The following is a 27,609-nucleotide window of genomic DNA, read 5'->3' on the forward strand; positions in this document are numbered from 1 at the left end:
ATTTCAGCCAGAAAATACCTGAAATTACAGAAAAGCACACAAACTCATAGTGAAGTCCAGAAATGTGATTTTTGAATAAAAATGAATAAAAATATAACAAAAGTGAATAAAACATGCTAAAAACTATATGAAAATACTACCAAAAAGCGTATAAAATACCCGCTCATCAAGGAGCCCGGCTGAGTCCTATGAATTAATAAAAGTACTATTTCTTCTTCTTCAATCCGTGTTTGATCTATATCTAATTTATTTGTTCGTACTTCATCGTCATGAATAGGATGATCTAACCAATTTGCTCTGTTCATCACATTAAGACGAATGTGCCTGATAAACACCCGCGTCTACTTGGATTCAGAACGCGTCTTTCACCGGACAGTGACGAATGACAACTTGAATATACATCTCTCAGACGGCTAATCCATGACTTTGTTGGGGACTTCTCGAGACACCAGTTCAGTCAATTTTCGGGGAGATTAGAGTCTCTGTGGTAGAGGCTAGAACCCCAAGAAGCAGCCTTCTCTGATCCGGAAGATCCGACCTTGTCTGTGGCATTTTGAGTAGGATCATGAAGGAGATGGACTGTACGCACTTCACCCTCAAGTAGAGATGGATCCACCTTAAACCGGGGTCCAGATCCGGAGGAGTATTGGCAGTTGCTCAAACCAGTGTCAATCACATACAGCCTGCCATAGAAGAAGATCATTCACAAGCAAAGAAGACAGTAGTACCAGAGTTACTTCAGAAAGACAAAGCAACTCCAACTCTCAATCTAATTGGTGCACAGAATTATGATTCACACTTTTCAACACTCCGATACAACTAACCAGTAAGTGCACTGGATCGTCCAAGTAATAAACCTTACGTGAGTAAGGGTCGATCCCACGGAGATTGTCAGCTTGAAGCAAGCTATGGTCATCTTGTTGATCTCAGTCGAGCGGATTCAATTAATTATGAGTTTTGATAATTAAAATATAAATAAAATGTAAATTAAATAAAGATACTTATGTAATTCATTGGTGGGAATCTCAGATAAGCGTTTAGAGATATTTTGTTGCTTCTGAGCCTCTGCTTTCTTATTGCTTTCATCCAATCATGCGCACTCCCTTCCATGGCAAGCTGTAAGTTGGTGGATTACCGTTGTCAATGGCTACCATCCATCCTCTCAGTTAAAACGGTTCTGGCTATGGTTGCTGTATGGCTAATCAACTGTCGAATTTCTCGTCTCGGATGAAAAATACAGGGGACAGCTACCGCAGGGCTAATCATCTGTCGGTTCTCACTTGTGTCAGAATAGAATACATTTATTCTTTTGCGCACTGTTATTGTGCCCAACAGTCGCGAGTTTGAAGCTCGTCACAGGCATCCCTTCCCAGATCCTACTCGGAATACCACAGACAAGGTTTAGACTTTCCGGATCTCAGGAATGTTGCCAATTGTTTCTAGCCTATACCACGAAGGTTCTAACCTCACGGACTCGGTCCGCGGATCAAAGACCTAAGAGAATATACTTCAGCTGTCGTCCAATGACTACGTTGAACATCATGTAGACCGCTTTTGGTTGTTAGGCACGCGGATCTTGGCTAAGCGAGTAACGAAGATAGTAGGTGATTGTCACAGGTCACCCCTTCATTCTGAATTAACTGAATTAAGTACGAGAGTATATCTTGGAGAAGAAGTAGGCATGAATTGAAGGAAAAACAATAATACTTGCATTAATTCATGAGGAATAGCAGAGCTCCTCACCTTAATCTATGAGGTGTAGAAACTCCATCGTTGAAAATACATAAGGAGAATAGGTCTAGGCATGGCTTAATGGCCAGCCTCCCAAACGGCATAAGAATTCGAAAACAGGGAAAAAGGCTCCAGATACAATAGTAAAAAGTGCTATATATATTAACTAGTTATTAGGGTTTACAGAAAATAAGTAACGAACTAAGTGCAGATAGTGCAGAAATCCACTTTTGGGACCCACTTGGTGTGTGCTTGGGCTGAGCTTTGAGCTTTACACGTGCATAGGCCATTCTTGGAGTTAAACGCCAGCTTGGGTGCCAGTTTGGGCGTTTTACTCCAGCTTTGGTGCCAGTTCTGGCATTTTACGCCAGAAAAGGGTCTCTGGTGGGCGTTTGAACGCCGGTTTGGGCCACCAATCTCAGGCAAAGTATGGACTATTATACATTGATGGAAAGCCCAAGATGTCTAATTTCCAACGCAATTGAGAGCTCGCCCAATTGGGATTCTGTAACTCCAGAAAATTCATTTTGAGTGCAGGAGGGTCAGAATCCAACAACATCTGCAGTCTTTTCTCGGCCTCTGAATCAGATTTTTGCTCAGGTCCCTCAATTTCAGCCAAAAATACCTGAAATTACAGAAAAACACAAACTCATAGTAAAGTCTAGAAATGTGATTTTTGTATAAAAAGTAAAAACTAATGAAAATATAATAAAAAGTAACTAAAACATACTAAAAACTATGTAAAAACAATGCCAAAAAGCGTATAAATTATCCGCTCATCACAACACCAAACTTAAATTGTTGCTTGTCCCCAAAAAACTAAAAATAGAATAGGATAAAAAGAAGAGAATATACAATAAATTCCAAAATATCAATGAAGCTTAGTTCCAATTAGATGAGCAGGACTAGTAGCTTTTTGCTTCTCAAAAATTTTGGTATCTCACTTTATCCTTTGAAATTCAGAATGATTGGCTTCTATAGGAACTCAGAATTAATATAGTGTTATTGATTCTCCTAGTTTAGTATGTTGATTCTTGAACATAGCTACTTTATGAGTCTTGGCCGTGACCCTAAGCATCTTGTTTTCCAGTATTTCCACCAGATACATAAATGCCACAGACACATAACTGGGAGAATCTTTCCAGATTGTGACTCAGCTTTGCTAAAGTCCCCAGTTAGAGGTGCCCTGAGTTCTTAAGCACACTCTTTTTACTTTGGATCATGACTTTAACCGCTCAGTCTCAAGCTTTTCACTTGGACCTTCATGACACAAGCACATGGTTAGGGACAGCTTGATTTAGCCGCTTAGGCCAGAATTTTGTTCCTTTGGGCCCTCCTATCCATTAATGCTCAAAGCCTTGGATCCTTTTTACCCTTGTCTTTTGGTTTAAGGGGCTACTGGCTTTTTTTGCTTGCTTTTTCTTTTTCTTTTCTTTTTCTTTATTTTTCACATCTTTTTTTCGCAAGCTTTTTATTTTTTACTGCTTTTTCTTGCTTCAAGAATCGATTTTATGATTTTTCAGATTATCAATAACATTTCTCTTTTTTCATTATTCTTCAAGAGCCAACAATTTTAACATTCATAAACTTCACTATGAAAAATATGCACTGTTCAAGCATTCATTTAGAAAACAAAAAATGTTGCCACCACATCAAAATAATTAAACTAATTTCAAGATAAAATTCAAAATTCATGTACTTCTTGTTCTTTTTCAAATTAAAACATTTTTCATTTAAGAAAGGTGAAGGATTCATGGAACATTCATAACTTTAAGACATAGATACTAGACACTAATGATCATGTAATGAAGACACAAACATAGATAACACATAAAGCATAAAAATCGAAAAACAGAAAAATAAGAGCAAGAAAATTAAAGAACAGGTCCACCTTAGTGATGGCGGCTAGTTCTTCCTCTTGAAGTTCCTATGGAGTGCTTGAGCTCCTCAATATCTCTTCCTTGCCTTTTGTTGCTCCTCCCTCATGACTCTTTGGTCCTCTCTAATTTCATGGAGGATAATGAAGTGCTCTTGGTGCTCTATCCTTAGTTGCTCCATGTTGGAACTCAATTTTCCTAAAGAGGTGTTGAGTTGCTCCCAATAGTTGTGTGGAGGGAAATGCATCCCTTGAGGTATCTCAGAGATTTCTTGATGAGGAGCTTCCTCATGCTCTTATTGAGGTCCATGAGTGGGCTCTCTTGTTTGCTCCATCCTCTTTTTAGTGATGGGCTTGTCCTCTTCAATGAGGATGTCTTCCTCTATGACAATTCCAGTAGAATTGTATAGGTGACAGATGAGATGAGAGAAGGCTAACCTTGCTAAAGTGGAGGGCTTGTCAGCCACCTTGTATAGTTCTATAGGTATAATCTCATGAACGTCCACTTCCTCTCCAATCATGATACTATGGATCATGATAATCCGATCCACAGTTACTTCAGACCGGTTGCTAGTAGGAATGATAGAGCGTTGGATGAACTCCAAACATCCTCTAGCCACGGGTTTAAGGTCAGGCCTTTTCAGTTGAATCGGCTTGCCTTTGGAGTCTCTCTTCCATTGGGCTCCTTCCACACAGATGTCCATAAGGACTTGGTTCAACCTTTGATCAAAGTTGACTCTTCTAGTGAAAGGATGAGGATCTCCTTGCATCATTGGCAAGTTGAGCGCCAACCTCACAGTTTCTGGACTGAAATCTAAGTATTTCCCCCGAACCATTGTGAGTCAATTCTTTGGGTTCGGGTTCACACTTTGATCATGGTTCTTAGTGATCCATGCATTAGCATAGAACTCTTGAAAATATTCTGACTTGTTGGATGGGGTTGGTGAGAGCTTTCCAACCTCTTATCCGAATCTCACGTCGGATCTCCAGATATTCATTCTTTTTGAGCATGAAGGGGACCTCGGAGATCACCTTTTTCTTGGCCACAACTTCATAGAAGTGGTCTTGATGGACCTTTGAGATGAATCTCTCCATCTCCCATGACTCGGAGGTAGAAGCTACTGCCTTCCCTTTCCTCTTTCTAGAGGTTTCTCCGGCCTTAGGTGCCATTAATGGTTATGAAAAAACAAAAAGCAACGCCTTTTCCCACACTAAACTTAAAAGTTTTGCTTGTCCTCGAGCAAAAGAAGAAAGAAAAGAGGAGAAGAAGAAGAAATAGAGGAGATAGAAGTGTGTGAAGGGTTCGGCCAAGGGGGTAGGAAGTGTTTGTGATGTGTGAAATTGAAGGTGGTAAGGAGGTGTATTTATAGGGAAAGAGGGGGGAACCGTATGGAAATGGGTGGGTTTGGGAGGGAAATGGTTTGAATTTGAATGGTGAGGTAGGTGGGGTTTGATGGTGGGTTTATGGGGAAGAGTGGATGGATGAGAGTGGTGAAGAGATTATGGGGAAGAGGATAGGATATGATAGGTGAATGGTGTTTGGGGAAGAGTGTTATAGAAAGGTGTGAAGAGGAGGGAGAGTGAGTTAGGGTAGGTAGGGATCCTGTGGGATCCACAGATCCTGAGGTGTCAAGAATTTCTCATCCCTGCACTTTTCTGGCATTTAAACGACCTCTGTATGTGGTGCACGAAATTGTGATCACTACAACTTCGCACAACTAACCAGCAAGTGCACTGGGTCGTCCAAGTAATACCTTACGTGAGTAAGGGTCGATCCCACGGAGATTGGTGGTATGAAGCAAGCTATGGTCACCTTGTAAATCTCAGTCAGGCAGACTCAAATGGGTATAGTGATAAACGAATAAAGCATAAAGATAAAGATAGAGATACTTATGTATATCATTGGTGAGAGCTTCAGACAAGCGAATGAAGATGCCTTCCCTTCCGTCTCTCTGCTTTCCTACTGTCTTCATCCAATCCTTCTTACTCCTTTCCATGGCAAGCTTATGCAAGGGTTTCACCGTTGTCAGTGGCTACCTCCCATCCTCTCAGTGAAAATATTCCTATGCTCTGTCACAGCATATGGCTAATCAGCTGTTGGTTCTCGGTCAGGCCGGAATAGAATCCATTGATTCTTTTGCGTCTGTCACTAACGCCCCGCCTGCTAGGAGTTTGAAGCACGTCACAGTCATTCAATCATTGAATCCTACTCAGAATACCACAGACAAGGTTAGACCTTCCGGATTCTCTTGAATGCCGCCATCAGTTCTCGCCTATACCACGAAGATTCCGGTTAAAGAATCCAAGAGATAAACACTAGAGCCTTGGTTGCTTGTAGAACAGAAGTGGTTGTCAGTCACTTTGTTCATAAGTGAGAATGATGATGAGTGTCACATAATCATCACATGCATCAAGTTCTTGAGTTCGAATGAATATCTTGGACAAAGAACAAGCGGAATTTGAATGGAAGAACAATAGTAATTGCATTAATACTCGAGGTACAGCAGAGCTCCACACCTTAATCTATGGTGTGTAGAAACTCCACCGTTGAAAATACATAAGAACAAGGTCTAGGCATGGCCGTGAGGCCAGCCCCCAATGATCTAAGAACTAGATGTCCGAAGATGAAAAATACAATAGTAAAAGGTCCTACTTATAGAGAACTAGTAGCCTAGGGTGTACAGAGATGAGTAAATGACATAAAAATCCACTTCCGGGCCCACTTGGTGTGTGCTTGGGCTGAGCAATGAAGCATTTTCGTGTAGAGACTCTTCTTGGAGTTAAACGCCAGCTTTTATGCCAGTTTGGGCGTTTAACTCCCATTTAGGTGCCAGTTCCGGCGTTTAACGCTGGAATTCCTGAGGGTGACTTTGAACGCCGGTTTGGGCCATCAAATCTTGAGCAAAGTATGGACTATCATATATTGCTGGAAAGCCCAGAATGTCTACTTTCCAACGCCGTTGAGAGCGCGCCAATTCGGCTTCTGTAGCTCCAGAAAATCCACTTCGAGTGCAGGGAGGTCAGAATCCAACAGCATCTGCAGTCCTTTTTAGTCTCTGAATCAGATTTTTGCTCAGGTCCCTCAATTTCAGCCAGAAAATACCTGAAATTATAGAAAAACACACAAACTCATAGTAAAGTCCAGAAAAGTGAATTTTAACTAAAAACTAATAAAAATATACTAAGAACTCAACTAAAACTACCAAAAACATACTAAAAACAATGCCAAAAAGGGTACAAATTATCCGCTCATCACAACACCAAACTTAAATTGTTGCTTGTCCCCAAGCAACTGAAAATCAAATAAGATAAAAAGAAGAGAATATACTATAGACTCCAAATTATCAATGAAACTTAGCTCTAAATTAGATGAGCGGGACTAGTAGCTTTTTGCCTCCGAACAGTTTTGGCATCTCACTTTATCCTTTGAAATTCAGAATGATTGGCTTCTTTAGGAACTCAGAATCCAGATAGTGTTATTGATTCTCCTAGCTAAGTATGATGATTCTTGAACACAGCTACTTATTGAGTCTTGGCTGTGGCCCAAAGCACTCTGTCTTCCAGTATTACCACCGGATACATACATGCCACAGACACATAATTGGGTGAACCTTTTCAGATTGTGACTCAGCTTTGCTAGAGTCCCCAATTAGAGGTGTCCAGGGTTCTTAAGCACACTCTTTTTGCCTTGGATCATAACTTTATTACTTTCTTTTTCTTTCTTTTTCTTTTTCTCCCTTTTTTTCGTTTTTCTCCCTCTCTCTTTTTTTTTGTATTCACTGCTTTTTCTTGCTTCAAGAATCATTTTTATGATTTTTCAGATCCTCAGTAACATGTCTCCTTTTTCATCATTCTTTCAAGAGCCAACAATTTTAACATTCATGAACAACAAATTCAAAAGACATATGCACTGTTTAAGCATACATTCAGAAAACAAAAAGTATTGTCACCACATCAAACTAATTAAGCTAGTTTTAAAGATGAATTCGAAATCCTGTACTTCTTGTTCTTTTGTAATAAAAACAGTTTTCATTTAAGAAAGGTGATGGATTCATAGGACATTCATAACTTTAAGGCATAGATACTAAGACAATAATGATCATAAGACACAAACATAGATAAACATAAGCATGAAAATTTCGAAAAACAGGAAAATAAAGAACAAGGAGATTAAAGAACGAGTCCACCTTAGTGATGGCAGCTTGTTCTTCCTCTTGAAGGTCTTATGGAGTGCTTGAGCTCCTCAATGTCTCTTCCTTGTCTTTGTTGCTCCTCTCTCATGATTCTTTGATCTTCTCTAATTTCATGGAGGAGAATGGAGTGTTCTTGGTGCTCCACCCTTAGTTGTCCCATGTTGGAACTCAATTCTCCTAGGGAGGTGTTCAGTTGCTCCCAATAGTCTTGTGGAGGAAAGTGCATCCCTTGAGGTATCTCAGGGATTTCATGATGAGTGGGATCTCTTGTTTGCTCCATCCTTTTCTTAGTGATGGGCTTGAGGTCATGCCTTCTCAGTTGAACCGGCTTTAGATGCCATAAATGGTTATGGAAAAACAAAAAGCAATGCTTTTACCACACCAAACTTAAAAGGTTTGCTCGTCCTCGAGCAAAAGAAGAAAGAAGAGAGTAGAAGAAGAAGGAATGAGGAAGAAGGGAATGGCTTTGTGTTTCGGCCATTATGGGTGGGTTTGGGTGGGGAAGTGGTTTGAATTTGAATGGTGAGGTTTTATGAAGGATGGAGGTGAGTGGTGAAGAGAAAGATGGGATTTGATAGGTGAGGGGTTTTTGGGAAAGAGGTGTTGAGGTGATTGGTGAATGGGTGAAGAAAAGAGAGAGTGGTGGGGTTGGTGGGGGTCCTGTGGGGTCCACAGATCCTTAGGTGTCAAGGAAAAGTCATCCCTGCACCAAATGGCATTCAAAATCACGTTTTGAGCCATTTCTGGCGTTAAACGCCGGGCTGGTGCCCATTCCTGGCGTTTAATGCCAGGTTCTTGCCCTTTTCTGGCGTTTAACGCCAGCCTGGTGCCCCTTTCTGGCGTTAAACGCCCAGAATGGTGCCAGACTGGGCGTTAAACGCCCATCTGCTAGCCTCACTGGCGTTTAAACGCCAGTGGGTTCTTCCTCCAGGGTGTGCTATTTTTCTTCCTGTTTTTCATTCTTTTTTTGCTTTTTCAATTGATTTTGTGACTTCTCATGATCATCAACCTACAAAAAAAACATAAAATAACAAAGGAAAATAGATAAAATATAACATTGGGTTGCCTCCCAACAAGCGCTTCTTTAATGTCAGTAGCTTGACAGAGGGCTCTCATGGAGCCTCACAGATACTCAGAGCAATGTTGAAACCTCCCAACACCAAACTTAGAGTTTGAATGTGGGGGTTCAACACCAAACTTAGAGTTTGGTTGTGGCCTCCCAACACCAAACTTAGAGTTTGACTGTGGGGGCTCTGTTTGACTCTGATTTGAGAGAAGCTCTTCATGCTTCCTCTCCATGGTGACAGAGGGATATCCTTGAGCCTTAAACACAAAGGATTCTTCATTCACTTGAATGATCAGTTTACCTCTATCAACATCAATCACAGCCTTTGCTGTGGCTAGGAAGGGTCTGCCAAGGATGATGGATTCATCCATGCACCTCCCAGTCTCTAGGACTATGAAATCAGTAGGGATGTAATGGTCTTCAATCTTAACCAAAACATTCTCTACAAGTCCATGAGCTTGTTTTCTTGAGTTGTCTGCCATCTCTAGTGAGATTCTTGCAGCTTGAACCTCAAAGATCCCTAGCTTCTCCATTACAGAGAGAGGCATGAGGTTTACACTTGACCCCAAGTCACACAGAACCTTCTTGAAGGTCATGGTGCCTATGGTACAAGGTATGGAAAACTTCCCAGGATCTTGTCTTTTTTGAGGTAATTTCTGCCTAGACAAGTCATCCAGTTCTTTGGTGAGCAAGGGAGGTTCATTCTCCCAAGTCTCATTTCCAAATAACTTGTCATTTAGCTTCATGATTGCTCCAAGGTATTTAGCAACTTGCTCTTCAGTGACATACTCATCCTCTTCAGAGGAAGAATACTCATCAGAGCTCATGAAAGGCAGAAGTAAATCCAATGGAATCTCTATGGTCTCATTTTGAGCCTCAGATTCCCATGGTTCCTCATTGGGGAACTCAGTGGAGGTCAGTGCACGCCCATTGAGGTCTTCCTCAGTGGCGTTCACTTCCTCTCCTTTCTCTCCAAATTCGGCCATGTTGATGGCCTTGCACTCTCCTTTTGGATTTTCTTCTGTATCACTTGGAAGAGTACTAGGAGGGAGTTCAGTAATTTTCTTGCTCAGCTGTCCCACTTGTGCCTCCAAGTTTCTAATGGAGGATCTTGTTTCAGTCATGAAACTTTGAGTGGTTTTGATTAGATCAGAGACCATGGTTGCTAAGTCAGAGGGGTTCTGCTTAGAATTCTCTGTCTGTTGCTGAGAAGATGATGGAAAAGGCTTGCCATTGCTAAACCTGTTTCTTCCACCATTATTGTTGTTGAAACCTTGTTGAGGTCTCTCTTGATTCTTCCATGAGAAATTTGGGTGATTTCTCCATGAAGAATTATAGGTGTTTCCATAGGGTTCTCCTAAGTAATTCACCTCTTCCATTGAAGGGTTCTCAGGATCATAAGTTTCTTCTTCAGATGAAGCATCCTTAGTACTGCTTGGTGCATTTTGCATTCCAAACAGACTTTGAGAAATCAAATTGACTTGTTGAGTCAATATTTTGTTCTGAGCCAGTATGGCATTCAGAGTATCAATCTCAAGAACTCCTTTCTTCTGACTTGTCCCATTGTTCACAAGATTCCTTTCAGAAGTGTACATGAATTGGTTATTTGCAACCATTTCAATGAGCTCTTGAGCTTCTGTAGGCGTCTTCTTCAGATGAAGAGATCCTCCAGCAGAGCTATCCAAAGACATCTTGGATAGTTCAGAGAGACCATCATAGAAAATACCTATGATGCTCCATTCAGAAAGCATGTCTGAAGGACATTTTCTGATTAATTGTTTGTATCTTTCCCAAGCTTCATAGAGGGATTCACCATCCTTCTGTCTGAAGGTTTGGACTTCCACTCTAAGCTTACTCAATTTTTGAGGTGGAAAGAACTTTGCCAAGAAGGCATTGACTAGCTTTTCCCAAGAGTCCAGGCTTTCTTTAGGTTGTAAGTCCAACCATGTCCTAGCTCTATCTCTTACAGCAAAAGGGAATAGCATAAGTCTATAGACCTCAGGGTCTACCCCATTAGTCTTGACAGTGTCACAGATTTGCAAGAATTCAGCTAAGAACTGATGAGGATCTTCCAACGGAAGTCTGATGAGCGGATAATTTGTACGCTTTTTGGCATTGTTTTTAGTATGTTTTTGGTATCTTTTAGTTAGTTTTTATTATATTTTTATTAGTTTTTAGTTAAAATTCACTTTTCTGGACTTTACTATGAGTTTGTGTGTTTTTCTGTGATTTCAGGTATTTTCTGACTGAAATTGAAGGTTCTGAGCAAAAATCTGATTCAGAGACTGAAAAGGACTGCAGATGCTGTTGGATTCTGACCTCCCTGCATTCGAAGTGGATTTTCTGGAGCTACAGAAGCCCAATTGGCGCGCTCTCAACGGCGTTGGAAAGTAGACATCCTGGGCTTTCCAGCAATATATGATAGTCCATACTTTTCCCGAGATTTGATGGCCCAAACCGGCGCTCAAAGTCACCTACAGAAATTCCAGCGTTAAACGCCGGAATTGGCATAAAACTTGGAGTTAAACGCCCAAACTGGCATGAAAGCTGGCGTTTAACTCCAGAAAAGGTCTCTACACGAAAATGCTTCATTGCTCAGCCCAAGCACACACCAAGTGGGCCCGGAAGTGGATTTTTCTGTCATTTACTCATTTCTGTAAACCTTAGGATACTAGTTTACTATTAATAGGATCTTTTGACATTGTATCTGTACCTCATGACATTTTACACGTTTCTTTGTGTACTTTCCACGGCATGAGTCTCTAAACCCCATGGTTGGGGGTGAGGAGCTCTGCTGTGTCTTGATGGATTAATGCAATTACTACTGTTTCTTATTCAATCATGCTTGCTTCCATTCTAAGATATCACTTGCTCTTAACCCGGATGAATGTGATGATCCGTGACACTCATCATCATTCTCAACTATGAACGTGTGCCTGACAACCACCTCCGTTCTACCTTAGATTGAGTAGATATCTCTTGGATTCTTTAATCGGAATCTTCGTGGTATAAGCTAGAACTGATGGCGGCATTCAAGAGAATCCGGAAGGTCTAAACCTTGTCTGTGGTATTCTGAGTAGGATTCAATGACTGAATGACTGTGACGTGCTTCAAACTCCTAGCAGGCGGGGCGTTAGTGACAGACGCAAAAGAATCAATGGATTCTATTCCGGCCTGACCGAGAACCGACAGATGATTAGCCATGCTGTGACAGAGCATAGGAACATTTTTACTGAGAGGATGGGAGGTAGCCACTAACAACGGTGAAACCCTACATACAGCTTGCCATGAAGGAGCCGTGCATGTTTGATGAAGAAGACAGTAGGAAAGCAGAGATTCAGAAGATGGAGCATCTCCAAAGCCTCAACCTATTCTCCATTACTGCTGAACAAGTACTAATTTCATGTTCTTTTGCTTTTCACAATCAATCCTGATAATTTCTGATATCCTGACTAAGATTTACAAGATAACCATAGCTTGCTTCAAGCCGACAATCTCCGTGGGATCGACCCTTGCTCACGCAAGGTATTACTTGGACGACCCAGTGCACTTGCTGGTTAGTTGTGCGGGATTGCAAAAGTGTTATTGCAATTTCGTGCACCAAGTTTTTGGCGCCGTTGCCGGGGATTGTTCGAGTTTGGACAACTGACGGCTTATCTTGTTGCTTAGATTAGGACTGTTTTATTTTTGTAGGTTTAGAGTCTTTTATTTGAGTCTAGTTTCATATTTTAAGTTTGGTGTCAATTGCATGCTTTTGCTTTTCTTTTAGTTTTTCGAATTTGCATGTTCTTAGTCCCTTTTTTATCTTTAAAAATTCTAAGTTTGGTGTCCTCTTTGTGTTTTTCCTTTAAAATTTTTGAAAATTAGTGTTTGATTTTCTAAAAATTTTAAGTTTGGTGTCTTTTTGTTGTTTTTCTCTTTCCTCTTTTTAAAAATCAAATCTTTTTCATAAAAATTTTTCAATCATATCTTTTTAATTGCTATTTTCAAAATCTTTTTAATTAACTAATTGATTCAGTTCTCAATTTGCTTTGATCTTGTTTTCTTTTTGATTTTCGAATTTTTATTTTAATTTTCTTTTATTTTATTTTAATTTTTTTCGTTTATTCAAAAAAAAAAAAACAAAATTTATCTGTTTGCAATCATTATCATTTCCATTTTGTCCATTATGGACCCAAGAGGGATTGATCAGTCCAAAAGGACTCTGGGGTCATATGCTAACCCCATTACAGCTGCATATGGGAATAGCATCTGTACACCTCCCATCAAAGCAAGCAGCTTTGAGGTAAATCCTCAACTCATTATCATAGTGCAGCAAAATTGCCAGTATTCCGGTCTTCCACAGGAAGAACCTACTGAGTTTCTGGCACAGTTCTTACAAATTACTGACACAGTACATGATAAAGAGGTAGATCAGGATGTCTACAGACTGTTACTGTTTCCATTTGCTGTAAAAGATCAAGCTAAAAGGTGGTTGAATAACCAACCTACAGCAAGCATAAAGACATGGAAACAGTTATCAGACAAATTCCTGAATCATTTTTACCCTCCAAAGAGGATGACACAGCTAAGGCTGGACATCCAAGGCTTTAAACAAGAGGATAATGAATCCCTTTATAATGCCTGGGAGAGGTATAGAGGTATGCTGAGAAAATGCCCCTCTGAAATATTTTCAGAGTGGGTACAGTTAGACATCTTCTACTATGGGCTCACAGAAAAAGCTCAGATGTCTTTAGACCACTCAGCTGGTGGATCTATACACATGAGGAAGACAATTGAAGAAGCTCAAGAGCTTATAGACACTGTTGCTAGAAACCAATACTTATATTCTAGCAATGAGTTCGTTCCAAAAGAGGAAGTCATGGCATTAGTCACTGATCCTAATCCTCAAGAACAGATGAATGAGCTTAATCAACAATTGCTCCTGATGACAGAACAGTTAGCAGAATTTAAAGAAATGCTCCATGATACTAAGGTTGCTAACAAGAACATAGAACTACAGTTGAATCAAGCAAAACAGCAAATATCTAAACAGATAACAGAGGAATGTCAAGCAGTTCAACTGAGGAGTGGGAAGACACTTAACACCACTGCTCAAAAGAGCAAAAAGCCAAACAAGGAACAATTGACAGAGGATAACCAAACCACTGTTCAAAATCCCTCTGAGGACAGTAAGAGCCCAGAGAGGAATGTTATTGGCGTTCAAACGCCAGAAAGGGAAGGAAAGCTGGCGTTAAACGCCCATTCCCTGCCCAGTTCTGGCGTTCAAACGCCAGAAAAGGGGGAAAAGTTGGCGTTAAACGCCCATTTTCCACCCAATCCTGGCGTTCAAACGCCAAGGGAGGATCAGACACCTGAGAGTGCTGATAATAATCCCTCTCACAAGGCTTCTTCAACTACTTCTGTAAGGAATAAACCTGCAGCATCTAAGGTTGAAGAATATCAAGCCAAGATGCCTTATCCTCAGAAACTCCGCAAGGCGGAACAGGATAAGCAATTTGCCCGCTTTGCAGACTATCTAAGGACTCTTGAAATAAAGATTCCGTTTGCAGAGGCACTTGAGCAGATACCTTCTTATGCTGAGTTCATGAAAGAGATCTTAAGTCATAAGAAGGATTGGAGAGAAACTGAAAAAGTGTTTCTCACTGAAGAATGCAGTGCAGTCATTCTGAAAAGCTTACCAGAAAAGCTTCAAGATCCTGGAAGCTTTATGATACCATGCACATTAGAGGGCGCTTGCACCAAGACAGCCCTATGTGATCTGGAGCAAGCATCAATCTAATACCTGCATCCACTATCAGAAAGCTTGGGTTGACTGGAGAAGTCAAACCAACCAGGATATGCCTCCAACTTGCTGATGGCTCCATTAAACACCCATCAGGCATAATAGAGGACATGATGTCAAGGTTGGGCCCTTTGCCTTTCCAACTGACTTTGTGGTGCTGGAAATGGAGGAGCACAAGAGTGCAACTCTCATTCTAGGAAGACCTTTCCTAGCAACTGGACGAACTCTCATTGATGTACAAAGAGGGGAAGTAACCCTGAGAGTCAATGAGGACGAGTTCAAGTTGAATGCTGTAAAAGCTATGCAGCATCCAGACACACCAAATGACTGCATGGGCGCTGACATTATTGACTCTCTGGTAGAAGAGATCAATATGGCTGAAAGCCTAGAATTAGAGCTTGAGGACATCTTCAAAGATGCTCAACCTGATCAAGAGGAACTAGAGGAAGCAAAGGAATTTTCGAAAATTCCTCAGGAGGAGGATAAACCCCCCAAACCTGAACTCAAACCTCTACCACCATCCCTGAAGTACGCATTTCTGGGAGGGGGTGAAACTTTTCCAGTGATTATAAGCTCTGCTTTAAATCCACAGGAAGAGGAAGCACTGATTCAAGTGCTAAGGACACACAAGACAGCTCTTGGGTGGTCCATAAGTGATCTTAAGGGCATTAGCCCAGCTAGATGCATGCACAAGATCCTGTTAGAGGATAATGCCAAACCAGTGGTTCAACCACAAAGGAGGCTAAATCCAGCCATGAAGGAGGTGGTGCAGAAAGAGGTCACTAAATTACTAGAGGCTGGGATTATTTATCCTATTTCTGATAGTCCCTGGGTGAGCCCTGTCCAAGTTGTCCCCAAAAAGGGAGGCATGACAGTGGTTCATAATGAAAAAAATGAACTGGTTCCTACAAGAACAGTCACAGGGTGGCGTATGTGTATTGACTACAGAAGGCTCAATACAGCCACCAGAAAGGATCATTTTCCTTTGCCATTCATAGACCAAATGCTAGAAAGACTAGCTGGTCATGATTACTACTGCTTTTTGGATGGCTATTCAGGCTACAACCAAATTGCAGTAGATCCCCAGGACCAAGAGAAAACAGCATTTACTTGCCCTTCTGGCGTGTTTGCCTACAGAAGGATGCCTTTTGGTCTGTGCAATGCACCTGCAACCTTTCAGAGGTGCATGCTCTCTATCTTCTCAGATATGGTAGAGAAATTTCTGGAAGTCTTCATGGATGACTTTTCAGTATATGAAGACTCATTCAGCTCCTGTCTTAACCACCTATCACTTGTCCTGAAAAGGTGCCAAGAGACTAACCTGGTTTTAAACTGGGAGAAATGTCACTTTATGGTGACTGAGGGAATTGTCCTTGGGCATAAAATTTCAAGCAGGGGAATAGAGGTGGATAAGGCAAAGGTAGAGGTAATTGAAAAATTACCACCACCTGCCAATGTCAAGGCAATCAGAAGCTTTCTGGGGCATGCAGGATTTTATAGAAGGTTTATAAAGAATTTTTTGAAAATTGCAAAACCTTTAAGTAACCTGCTAGCTGCTGACACACCGTTTGTGTTTGACACACAGTGTCTGCAGGCATTTGAGACCCTGAAAGCTAAGCTGGTCACAGCACCAGTCATCTCTGCACCAGACTGGACATTGCCATTTGAATTAATGTGTGATGCCAGTGATCATGCCATTGGTGCAGTGTTGGGACAGAGGCATAACAAACTTTTGCATGTCATTTATTATGCTAGCCGTGTTCTAAATGATGCACAGAAGAATTACACAACCACAGAAAAAGAATTACTTGCAGTGGTCTATGCCATTGACAAGTTTAGATCTTACCTAGTAGGATCCAAAGTGATTGTGTACACTGACCATGCTGTTCTTAAATACTTACTCACAAAGCAGGATTCAAAACCCAGGCTAATAAGATGGGTGTTGCTTCTGCAAGAGTTTGATATAGAAATAAGAGACAGAAAAGGGACAGAGAACCAAGTAGCTGATCATCTGTCCCGAATAGAACCAGTAGCTGGGGCGTCCCTCCCTTCTACTGAGACCTCTGAGACTTTCCCAGATGAGCAACTCTTTGCCATTCAGGAAGCTCCATGGTTTGCAGATATTGCAAATTATAAAGCTGTGAGGTTCATACCCAAGGAGTACAGCAGTGTGCAAAGAAAGAAATTAATTTCAGATGCCAAGTACTACCTCTGGGATGAACCATATCTCTTTAAGAGATGTGCTGACGGAGTGATCCGCAGATGTGTACCCAGAGAAGAAGCACAAAGGATCCTATGGCATTGCCATGGATCACAGTATGGAGGACATTTTGGAAGTGAGCGAACAGCCACTAAAGTCCTCTAGTGTGGCTTCTACTGGCCTACTCTCTATAAAGATTCCCGAGAGTTTGTGCGTAACTGTGACAGTTGCCAAAGAGCTGGTAACCTGCCTCACGGATATGCCATGCCTCAACAAGGGATATTAGAGATAAAATTATTTGATGTATGGGGAATTGACTTCATGGGACCATTCCCACCATCATACTCAAACACTTACATTCTGGTGGCGGTGGACTATGTATCTAAGTGGGTAGAAGCAATTGCTACACCCACTAATGATACCAAGACCGTGCTGAAATTCCTCCAGAAACACATCTTCAGCAGATTTGGTGTTCCCAGAGTCCTAATCAGTGACGGGGGCACTCATTTCTGCAATAAACAGCTACACTCTGCTATGGTTAGATATGGAATTAGCCATAAAGTGGCAACTCCGTATCATCCACAGACAAATGGGCAAGCTGAAGTCTCTAACAGAGAGTTAAAAAGAATCCTAGAACGGACTGTGATAGCCCGAAGAAAGGATTGGGCAAAGAGCTTGGATGATGCTCTGTGGGCATACAGAACAGCATTCAAGACTCCTATAGGAACCTCTCCATACCAATTGGTGTATGGGAAGGCCTGCCATTTGCCCGTGGAACTGGAACATAAAGCCTACTGGGCAACTAGATTCCTAAACATGGATGCTCAGTTAGCTGGTAAAAAGATTGCTCCAGTTAAATGAGCTAGAGGAGTTCAGACTCAATGCCTTTGAAATGCAAAAATTTATAAGGAAAAGGCAAAGAAATGGCATGACAAGAAGTTGTCAACCAGAGTCTTTGAGCCAGGACAGAAAGTTCTGCTCTTCAACTCCAGGCTCAAATTGTTTCCAGGAAAACTCAATCCCGGTGGAGGGGTCCGTATGTGATCACAGGAGTGTCACCATATGGATATGTTGAGCTTCAGATATTGATTCTGACAGAAAGTTCATTGTTAATGGACAGAGAATCAAGCATTATCTTGAAAGCAACTTTGAGCAGGAATGCTCAAAACTGAGACTAGAGTGAGTCTCAGTAAAGGTCCAGCTAAAGACAGTAAAGAAGCGCTTGCTGGGAGGCAACCCAGTCATTAGGAGGCTATAAGATTTGTTCTTACAGAGGCAAGTATCAAAAATGAAGGAATTCACAGAGTTACAGAAGGATTCAGCTCAAAAAGCAGAGAAAATGAGCTTACTGGCGAAAAAACGCCAGTAAGGGGCATTTTGGGCGTTAAACGCCAGAATGGGTACCATTCTGGGCGTTTAACGCCAGAAATGGTGCCATTTTGGGCGTTAAACGCCAGAATGGGCACCATTCTGGGCGTTTAACGCCAGGTGTGCAGCATCCTGGGCGTTTAGAAAAATGCCCAGTGATAAAGACTTTCTGGCGTTTAACGCCAGCCAGGGCACCTGGCTGGGCGTTAAACGCCCAAAAGGGGCATCAAATGGGCGTTAAACGCCAGAATGGATGCCATTCTGGGCGTTTAACGCCAGAAAGGTGGGGGGACCACAATTTCGTTTTCAACTCAAATTTTTTTCAAACTTTCCTTTTATTACCCATACTCTTCTACATAAATGCACTTCAACCTTTCATCAATCACTCTCAAATCTTCACAAATCAAAACCATTCTTCAAATCTATCTCAAATTAATCCCAAATCTTCTTCAAAAACTCACCCTTTTCTCAATTTCTTTCCATATCTCCTCAAATCTCTTCTTATTTTTCGAAATCTCTCCTCCCCACCTTATAAATGCACGTTTGTTCCCCCTCATTCCACCATACCATTCGAATTTCCTCTTCCTCTCTCTCTTCTTTCCTTTCTTTTGCTTGAGGACAAGCAAACCTCTAAGTTTGGTGTGCTTTTCCGTGATCACTAAGCCAAGATTCATCAATATCATGGCTCCTAAGGGAAAACAAACCAATTTAAGAGGCAAGAAAGAGAATAATCCAAAGAACCTTTGGAATCAAGAGAAGTTCTTAACCAAAGAACATGAAGACCATTATCACAAAATAATGGGTCTGAGGTCAGTGATCCCGGAAGTAAAATTTGATCTGAAAGAAGATGAATATCCGGGGATCCAAGAGCAAATTCGAAACAGAGGATGGGAAGTTCTAACCAATCCTGAGACAAAGGTTGGAAGGAACATGGTTCAGGAATTCTACTCAAATCTGTGGCTGACAGATAAGCAGAGAATGACTGGAGCCGCTTACCATACCTACAGAACCATGGTCAGAGGGAAAGTTATGTACTTCCATCTGGACAAAATAAGAGAAATCCTCAAGTTGCCTCAACTGCAAGATGATCCTGACTCCTTTAATAGGAGAATGGTGAGAGTAGACAAAGGGTTGGATCAAGTTCTAGAGGACATATGCCTCCCTGGAACTAAGTGGATAACCAATTCTAAGGGTGTCCCAAACCAACTCAAGAGGGGAGACCTCAAACCAATTGCAAGAGGTTGGTTAGATTTCATTGGGCGTTACATATTACCCACTAGCAACCGTTCTGAGGTCACTATCAAGAGAGCAGTGATGATTCATTGCATTATGCTTGGAAAAGCAGTGGAGGTGCATCATGTGATTGCTTGTGAGATCTACACAATTGCAAATAAGAATTCCACTGAAGCCAAATTGGCTTACCCAAGTTTGATCTCTTTGCTCTGTAAAGAGGCTGGGGTGAAGATGGGAGTAGATGAATTCATACCCATTGAACATCCAATCACCAAGAAGTCAATGGAAGGACAAGTGCAAGACAACTCTATCAAAAGGAGGGCGCAGGAGTTCCTCCCTGAATTCCCTGAAATTGGCTACTGGGCCAGCCTAGAAGCATCTATTACCAAGTTGCAAGAGACTATGGAGCAACTTAAGGAAGAACAGCAGAATCAAAACTGCATGCTCTGCAAATTGCTGAAGGAACAAGAGAAGCAGGGGCGTGAACTCCAAGAGATGAAACGCCAAAAGCTCTCCTCTCAAGCTGAGGGAGCATCCACTTCTCAAAATCAAGGTTGTTGAGTCCTAACTCTGTGAAAACCTCTATCATTAGTAGCCTATTTTTGCGTTTTTTTTATATTTTCTAGTTTAATCTTATATTTATTTTTGAGTCTTGTTCTTAATTCATAATTAATAAAATTTAAAGTTCATGCCTTAAAGATATGAATGTCCTATGAATCCATCACCTCTCTTAAATGAAAAATGCTTTAATCACAAAAGAACAAGAAGTACAGGATTTCGAATTTATCTCTGAAACTAGTTGAATTAGTTTGATGTGGTGACAATACTTTTTGTTTTCTGAATGAATGCTTGAACAGTGCATATGTCTTTTGAATTTGTTGTTTTGAGAATGTTAAAATTGTTGGCTCTTGAAAGAATGAGGAGAAGGAGAACTGTTATTGAGGATCTGAAAAATCATCAAATTGATTCTTGAAGCAAGAAAAAGCAAAAAAAAAAAAGAGAAAAGATTTTCGAAAAAAAAAGGAAGAAAGGAGAAGAAAAAGAAAAAGGAAGAAATAAAGTTGTGAACCAAGGCAAAAAGAGTGTGCTTAAGAACCTTGGACACCTCTAATTGGGGACTTTAGCAAAGCTGAGTCACAATCTAAAAAGGTTCACCCAATTATGTGTCTGTGGCATGTATGTATCCGGTGGTAATACTGGAAGACAGAGTGCTTTGGGCCACAGCCAAGACTCATACACTAGCTATGTTCAAGAATCATTATACTTAACTAGGAGAATCAATAACACTATCTGAGTTCTGAGTTCTTATAGATGCCAATCATTCTGAACTTCAAAGGATAGAGAGAGATGCCAAAACTGTTCGGAGGCAAAAAGCTACTAGTCCCGCTCATCTAATTGGAACTATGTTTCTTTGATATTTTGGAGTCTATAGTATATTCTCTTCTTTTTATCCTATTTTGATTTTCAGTTGCTTGGGGACAAGCAACAATTTAAGTTTGGTGTTGTGATGAGCGGATAATTTGTACGCTTTTTGGCATTGTTTTTAGTATGTTTTTGGTATCTTTTAGTTAGTTTTTATTATATTTTTATTAGTTTTTAGTTAAAATTCACTTTTCTGGACTTTACTATGAGTTTGTGTGTTTTTCTGTGATTTCAGGTATTTTCTGACTGAAATTGAAGGTTCTGAGCAAAAATCTGATTCAGAGACTGAAAAGGACTGCAGATGCTGTTGGATTCTGACCTCCCTGCATTCGAAGTGGATTTTCTGGAGCTACAGAAGCCCAATTGGCGCGCTCTCAACGGCGTTGGAACGTAGACATCCTGGGCTTTCTAGCAATATATGATAGTCCATACTTTGCCCAAGATTTGATGGCCCAAACCGGCGCTCAAAGTCACCTACAGAAATTCCAGCGTTAAACGCCGGAACTGGCATAAAACTTGGAGTTAAACGCCCAAACTGGCATGAAAGCTGGCGTTTAACTCCAGAAAAGGTCTCTACACGAAAATGCTTCATTGCTCAGCCCAAGCACACACCAAGTGGGCCCGGAAGTGGATTTTTCTGTCATTTACTCATTTCTGTAAACCTTAGGATACTAGTTTACTATTAATAGGATCTTTTGACATTGTATCTGTACCTCATGACATTTTACACGTTTCTTTGTGTACTTTCCACGGCATGAGTCTCTAAACCCCATGGTTGGGGGTGAGGAGCTCTGCTGTGTCTTGATGGATTAATGCAATTACTACTGTTTCTTATTCAATCATGCTTGCTTCCATTCTAAGATATCACTTGCTCTTAACCCGGATGAATGTGATGATCCATGACACTCATCATCATTCTAAACTATGAACGTGTGCCTAACAACCACCTCCGTTCTACCTTAGATTGAGTAGATATCTCTTGGATTCTTTAATCGGAATCTTCGTGGTATAAGCTAGAACTGATGGCGGCATTCAAGAGAATCCGGAAGGTCTAAACCTTGTCTGTGGTATTCTGAGTAGGATTCAATGACTGAATGACTGTGACGTGCTTCAAACTCCTAGCAGGCGGGGCGTTAGTGACAGACGCAAAAGAATCAATGGATTCTATTCCGGCCTGACCGAGAACCGACAGATGATTAGCCATGCTGTGACAGAGCATAGGAACATTTTCACTGAGAGGATGGGAGGTAGCCACTGACAACGGTGAAACCCTACATACAGCTTGCCATGGAAGGAGCCTTGCGTGTTTGATGAAGAAGACAGTAGGAAAGCAGAGATTCAGAAGATGGAGCATCTCCAAAGCCTCAACCTATTCTCCATTACTGCTGAACAAGTACTAATTTCATGTTCTTTTGCTTTTCACAATCAATCTTGATAATTTCTGATATCCTGACTAAGATTTACAAGATAACCATAGCTTGCTTCAAGCCGACAATCTCCGTGGGATCGACCCTTGCTCACGCAAGGTATTACTTGGACGACCCAGTGCACTTGCTGGTTAGTTGTGCGGGATTGCAAAAGTGTTAATTCAATTTCGTGCACCAAAGTCCATGGAACTTGCAATTTTGTTGCATTAGAGAAACTAATTGAGGCTTAAGCTCAAAGTTGTTTGCTCCAATGGCAGGGATAGAGATGCTTCTCCCATAGAAGTCGGGAGTAGGTGCAGTAAAGTCACCCAGCACCTTCCTTGCATTGTTGGCATTGTTGTTGTTTTCGGCTGCCATGGGTTCTTCTTCTTTGGAGAATTCGGTCAGGTCCTCAGCAGAGAGTTGTGCCTTAGCTTCTCTTAGCTTTCGCTTCAAGGTCCTTTTAGGTTCAGGGTCAGCTTCAACAAGAATGCCTTTGTCTTTGTTCCTGCTCATATGAAAGAGAAGAGAACAAGAAAATATGGAATCCTCTATGTCACAGTATAGAGACTCCTTGAGGTGTCAGAGGAAAAGAAAGATAGAAGGCAGAAGTAGAAAATTCGAACTTTATCAAAGAAGATGGAGTTCGAATTTTGCATTAAGGAATAGTGTTAGTCCATAAATAGAAGGATGTGAGAAGAAGGGAAGTAATTTTCGAAAATTAAGTAAAAGATTTTAAAAACATTTTGAAAAACACTAATTAATTTTCGAAAACCAAGAGTGGGAAAGAGATCAAGTGATTTTTGAAAAAGATTTTGAAATTAGAAATCAAAAAGATTTGATTGAAAACTATTTTGAAAAAGATGTGGTTAAGAAGATATGATTGGTTTTTTAAAAAGATGTGATTGAGAAGATATGATTTGAAAACAATTTTAAAAGATATGATTTGAAAACAATTTTAAAAAGATTTGATTTTAAAAATTAATGACTTGCCTAACAAGAAAAGATATGATTCAAACATTAAACCTTTCTCAACAGAAAAGGCAATATACTTGAAATGTTCAATCAAATCATTAATTGTTAGTAAGTATCTTTGAAAAAGGAAAGAAATTGATTTTGAAAACATTTGATTGAAAAGATTTGATTTGAAAAAGATTTGATTTTGAAAAACTTTGAAAACTTGAGAAAAAATTGATTTGAAAACAAAATCTTCCCCCTTGTGCCATCCTGGCGTTAAACGCCCAGAATGGTGCACATTCTGGCGTTTAACGCCCAAACTACTACCCTTTTGGGCGTTAAACGCCTAGCCAGGCACCCTGGCTGGCGTTTAAACGCCAGTCTGTCTTCTTCACTGGGCATTTTTGAATGCCCAGCTTTTTCTGTATAATTCCTCTGCTGTATGTTCTGAATCTTCAATTCTCTGTATTATTGACTTGATAAGACACAAATTAAAAATATTTTTGGATTTTTAATAATAAGGAATAATCAAAATGCACTTAAAATCAAATAACAATGCATGCAAGACACCAAACTTAGCAGTTTGTATACTATTGACACTAACAAAATGAGAATGCATATAACAAAACACTCAAGTCAATAGAATTTAAAGATCAAAACAAGGAAATCATCAAGAACAACTTGAAGATCAATGAGGACACATGCATGAATGCAATAAGAACAGAAACATGCAATTGACACTAAACTTAAGATGAGACTCTAGACTCAAACAAGAAATATTTTTGGATTTTATGATTTTGTAATTTTTTTGTGCTTTTTCGAAAATTAAGTGAAAAGGAAAATAAAGGTATCAAAATTCTTAATGAGAATTCCAGGAATCATGCAATGTTAGTCTAAAGCTTTAGTCTAAAGGAATTAGACATGGCCGGCCAAGCTTCAGCAGGACATTGCATTCAAGAGCTAAATTGATGAGGATCAATCAGCTTTAGTGATGATAAGAACATCACCTTGAAACACTAGAATTCATTCTGAAGAACTCTGAAAAAAAAATACCTAATCTAAGCAACAAGATGAACCGTCAGTTGTCCATACACAGAACAATCCCCAGCAACGGCGCCAAAAACTTGGTGCACGAAATTGTGATCACTACAACTTCGCACAACTAACCAGCAAGTGCACTGGGTCGTCCAAGTAATACCTTACGTGAGTAAGGGTCGATCCCACGGAGATTGGTTGTATGAAGCAAGCTATGGTCACCTTGTAAATCTCAGTCAGGCAGACTCAAATGGGTATAGTGATAAACGAATAAAGCATAAAGATAAAGATAGAGATACTTATGTATATCATTGGTGAGAGCTTCAGACAAGCGAATGAAGATGCCTTCCCTTCCGTCTCTCTGCTTTCCTACTATCTTCATCCAATCCTTCTTACTCCTTTCCATGGAAAGCTTATGCAAGGGTTTCACCGTTGTCAGTGGCTACCTCCCATCCTCTCAGTGAAAATGTTCCTATGCTCTGTCACAGCATATGGCTAATCAGCTGTCGGTTCTCGGTCAGGCCGGAATAGAATCCATTGATTCTTTTGCGTCTGTCACTAACGCCCCGCCTACTAGGAGTTTGAAGCACGTCACAGTCATTCAATCATTGAATCCTACTCAGAATACCACAGACAAGGTTAGACCTTCCGGATTCTCTTGAATGCCGCCATCAGTTCTCGCCTATACCACGAAGATTCCGGTTAAAGAATCCAAGAGATAAACACTAGAGCCTTGGTTGCTTGTAGAACAGAAGTGGTTGTCAGTCACTTTGTTCATAAGTGAGAATGATGATGAGTGTCACATAATCATCACATGCATCAAGTTCTTGAGTTCGAATGAATATCTTGGACAAAGAACAAGCGGAATTTGAATGGAAGAACAATAGTAATTGCATTAATACTCGAGGTACAGCAGAGCTCCACACCTTAATCTATGGTGTGTAGAAACTCCACCGTTGAAAATACATAAGAACAAGGTCTAGGCATGGCCGTGAGGCCAGCCCCCAATGATCTAAGAACTAGATGTCCGAAGATGAAAAATACAATAGTAAAAGGTCCTACTTATAGAGAACTAGTAGCCTAGGGTGTACAGAGATGAGTAAATGACATAAAAATCCACTTCCGGGCCCACTTGGTGTGTGCTTGGGCTGAGCAATGAAGCATTTTCGTGTAGAGACTCTTCTTGGAGTTAAACGCCAGCTTTTATGCCAGTTTGGGCGTTTAACTCCCATTTAGGTGCCAGTTCCGGCGTTTAACGCTGGAATTCCTGAGGGTGACTTTGAACGCCGGTTTGGGCCATCAAATCTTGGGCAAAGTATGGACTATCATATATTGCTGGAAAGCCCAGGATGTCTACTTTCCAACGCCGTTGAGAGCGCGTCCATTGGGCTTCTGTAGCTCCAGAAAATCCACTTCGAGTGCAGGGAGGTCAGAATCCAACAGCATCTGCAGTCCTTTTCAGTCTCTGAATCAGATTTTTGCTCAGGTCCCTCAATTTCAGCCAGAAAATACCTGAAATTACAGAAAAACACACAAACTCATAGTAAAGTCCAGAAAAGTGAATTTTAACTAAAAACTAATAAAAATATACTAAGAACTCAACTAAAACTACCAAAAACATACTAAAAACAATGCCAAAAAGGGTACAAATTATCCGCTCATCAGTATGCCATTTCTGGCATTAAATGCCGTGCTGCTGCCTATTTCTAGCGTTAAAAGCCAGTCTGCCTACCAATTCTGGCATTTAACGCCCAGAATGCTGCCAGGCTGGGCGTTAAATGCCTATTTTTCTATCCTTACTGGCGTTTAAACACCGGTAAGCTCGTCCTCCAGGGTGTGCTATTTTTGATGCTGTTTTTGATTCTTCTCTAATTTTGCAATTGTTTTTGTGACTCCACATGATCATCAACCTAAAGAAAATATAAACTAACAATGGGAATTAAAATGGAAAAATAATTAACATAGATAAATAAAATTGGGTTGCCTCCTAATAAGCACTTCTTTAATGTCAATAGCTTGACAGGAAGATCTTACAGAGCTTCACAGATGTTCAGAGCATGATTGTGGCCTCCCAACACCAAACTTAGAGTTTGAATGTGGGGGCTTTGCTTGACTTTGTATGGAGAGAATTGGATGAAGCTTTTCATGCTTCTTCTCCATGTTTACAGAAGAAGATCCTTGAGCTTTAAACACAAGGTAGTCCTCATTCAATTGAAGGACTAACTCTCATCTGTCTACATCAATCACAGCCTTTGCTGTGGCTAGGAAGGGTCTTCAAAGGATTATGGATTCATCCTCATCCTTCCCAGTGTCTAGGATTATGAAGTCAACAGGGATGTAAAGGCCTTCAACCTTCACTAAGACATCCTCTTCAAGTCCATAAGCATGTTTCATTGATTTGTCTGCCATCTTAAGTGAGATTCTTGTAGCTTATACCTCAAAGATCCCTAGTTTCTCCATTACAGAGAGTGGCATGAGGTTGATACCTGACCCCAGGTCACACAGAGCCTTCTCAAAGGTCATGGTGACTATGGTGCAAGGTATTAAGAACATTCTGGGATCCGGTTTCTTTAGAAGTAACTTCAGCTGAACCAAGGCATTCAGTTCATTCGAAAGAGTTTCATTCATACTCGAATCTTGTGAATTGTCTTTGGCCTTAGATTTTCTTTTCTATAAATCTCATACTCCTTAACTCAGCTTGAATTTGTTTCAAACTATTGTATTGTTTTCTAATCCTCAATGTTGTTTTTTAAATCCTTGTGAACGTCGTCCTTGTCACCTGACCTTATCTCATGTCTTGTAACCTTCTAAATAACTCGGGAATTACTTTAGAGGCACGTATAACCTTTGGGCATAGCGATTGAAATGTTAGTCTCCTTAGAATGTTGCTCGTGAGCATGAAAAGATGAAGCAGTGTGTGACGTTATAAGGGGTTATGGTAATTTTGTTTCCATGTGAAAATTTGTAGATGATAGGCTTGTGACCAACTTTTTTTTTGGGTTGCGAAGTGATTGATGGAGTTGCAAATTGAAGTTCTGAAGTAAATACAACATTAGTGAGCGAACGTTTTATCCGTTGTTTAAATACCAGCTTGCTTGTAGCCATTTTGCCACATTAACTATAACTTTGCTTTGTAAATGCCTATCTTGTATCTCCTGCCTTATACCATACTTTACACTTATATTTAAATCTTATAGTTATTCAGTATTTGAACATCTATATACATAAATATGCTAAACTTTCTTGCTTATCTAAAACACATTTAGAAAGTAAAGTACTGTTGCTTCAGACCACACTTTTTCCTTACACCTAAGTTTTACAAACTATTTGATATTTG

At 40.5% G+C, this 27,609-nt stretch overlaps 1 non-coding gene across 1 annotated transcript; it reads left to right on the forward strand.

Moving 5' to 3' along the window:
* Window positions 1–10,611: 10,611 nt before the first annotated feature.
* On the forward strand, window positions 10,612–10,719 carry LOC130953789 (small nucleolar RNA R71). Its single transcript, XR_009075950.1, has one exon. It is a non-coding gene; the product is annotated as a small nucleolar RNA R71 (small nucleolar RNA).
* Window positions 10,720–27,609: the final 16,890 nt, after the last annotated feature.

This window comes from Arachis stenosperma, chromosome 9 (assembly GCF_014773155.1).
Source record: "Arachis stenosperma cultivar V10309 chromosome 9, arast.V10309.gnm1.PFL2, whole genome shotgun sequence".
NCBI lineage: Eukaryota > Viridiplantae > Streptophyta > Magnoliopsida > Fabales > Fabaceae > Arachis > Arachis stenosperma.